Source organism: Papaver somniferum, chromosome 1, assembly GCF_003573695.1.
Source record: "Papaver somniferum cultivar HN1 chromosome 1, ASM357369v1, whole genome shotgun sequence".
NCBI classification, from domain to species: Eukaryota; Viridiplantae; Streptophyta; class Magnoliopsida; order Ranunculales; family Papaveraceae; genus Papaver; species Papaver somniferum.
This window is the reverse complement of record NC_039358.1, coordinates 74,752,779-74,754,600: the sequence shown is the minus strand read 5'-3', so window position 1 is coordinate 74,754,600 and position 1,822 is coordinate 74,752,779. Positions and strand designations below refer to the sequence as shown.

The window sequence follows — 1,822 nt, the reverse complement described above, 5'->3', positions numbered from 1 at the left end:
AAATGATGAAATAATCTCTATTGAAAAAAGAGGGAAGGATTTATGGTTTATGAAGGAGGGGAAGATAGAAGAAGAAGAAGAAGAGCATATTTTTGAACTAGAATTAGGTTTTGATTTTAGTTTTTAGGTTTTTATTTTAGATGGAGGGTAACGTAGACATTTTTTATTGCATCAAGACATCCCATAACCAAATATTTAGTCACTAAGAATCCATGTGAAGCCCTTTCATTGGAATGTGAAGCCCCTATAATAGGTTTCAAAAAGAAAGGCAACACACAAGATTCAATTAAGAACAATGAAACCCCTAACTCCCAAAAGTCATGCAAAGCTGCAAAAACAAATGTTTGGAGAAATAAGAATAAATGATAAAAAATAACTTCAACAAAATATAAGTGATAACTGATGAGTTATTCTGAGTGCATACATATATTTGTGTGGTCTGGCAAACCGCTATAACAAGGTGAGTTCATTTTCAGGAACTCATGGGGTACCATTCCTCCATGATGATCAACATCAGCGTTTGCAACTTAAGTACAGTAATAAAGACATATGGGCTCATATCACTCCCCAGTTTATATTGTGACTGACAGGAGGATCCTATCGAGGAAGCTTTAGTGGTATACTTCATTAACCACAAAAAAAGCTATCACCCTCAGAATCAGTTAATGGGAATATGTTTATGGCCGAGAATAAGAGATCGACCTTCACATTATCCATAGTTAGGTTGTTGTTGTCTGTTTGCTGCATAACATCAAAGAAATCATGAATCTAAGTATCAATACCTCGCCAAGAGAGAGTTCATATTTTTTCTTTCCACTCAAAGAACTCAGCATCCTTAATGAGTCCATATTTAATGACTTCGGAAAAACCCAGAAGCTAATTTCCTCTTAGGTAGTGTATCTAATGTATATGTATCTACAACTACACATTGTGTGTGTGGGGGGTGGGGGGGGGAGCACCAATCAACATGTGTGGTTGATTCTAGTTTTTCCCCCAACTGAGGAATCCACCTGACGAAAGAAAGTCAAAGGATTATACCAACAAGTATTTCAAGAAGAAAAAGTAAAACAAAGTCTGCAACAAACCTGTGCCATGACAGTTGTTGGAATTTGAATGAAGGTTACACCACGAAGGAAATATGCCGCAGCATAACCACACATGTCACCAATAACACCACCTACAAGAGCGACAAACATGGAACGACGATCAAATAGAGATCTTATGGCCTTGTCAAAAACTTTCATCGGAGTATTCTATTGACAAATACATAAGCAAACATCAAAAATCAGAACAACAAAACAACATAAAAAGATAAAACAATTAGAACAACAGATACCTACCATATTTTTATATTTCTCTCCATCTGGAAAAATCGCACTCTCAACCGAAATACTCGGATTTCCATGAGTTAATGCGCTGATAACTTTATCTAGGTATAATGGCACAACTGTTGTATTAGTTACCACGAGTACTCTCTTCCTATGTACGTTCCTGAATGAACAACAAAGAACGTATAAATCCATATCTAATAACTATCGCAACACATTACACACATGCTATAAGCATATCTACACGTGTATACTACTCTAAACGGTGGAAGACTATTTTATTCAGGGTAGGCTTTCTACGGTGGAAGAATTGGAGGTCAATAATCATGAGATTTTGCAGAGATAAAGATTTTGTTAGTTTAGCTAAAACTTTAGATTTGCTTGCTGTAAGTACGATGTATATTTGCATGAATTCTACAGAAGAAGTTTTCTTACATGTGGCAAACAAAAATAAATAAAAAGATGTTATGTTTGTTGTTATAGGGTTATAAATG

At 35.4% G+C, this 1,822-nt stretch overlaps 1 pseudogene; it reads right to left on the bottom strand.

The window, feature by feature from the left end:
- Positions 1-798: 798 nt before the first annotated feature.
- Positions 799-1,523, bottom strand: LOC113335616 (annotated as a pseudogene).
- Between the last annotated feature and the right edge of the window lie 299 nt (positions 1,524-1,822).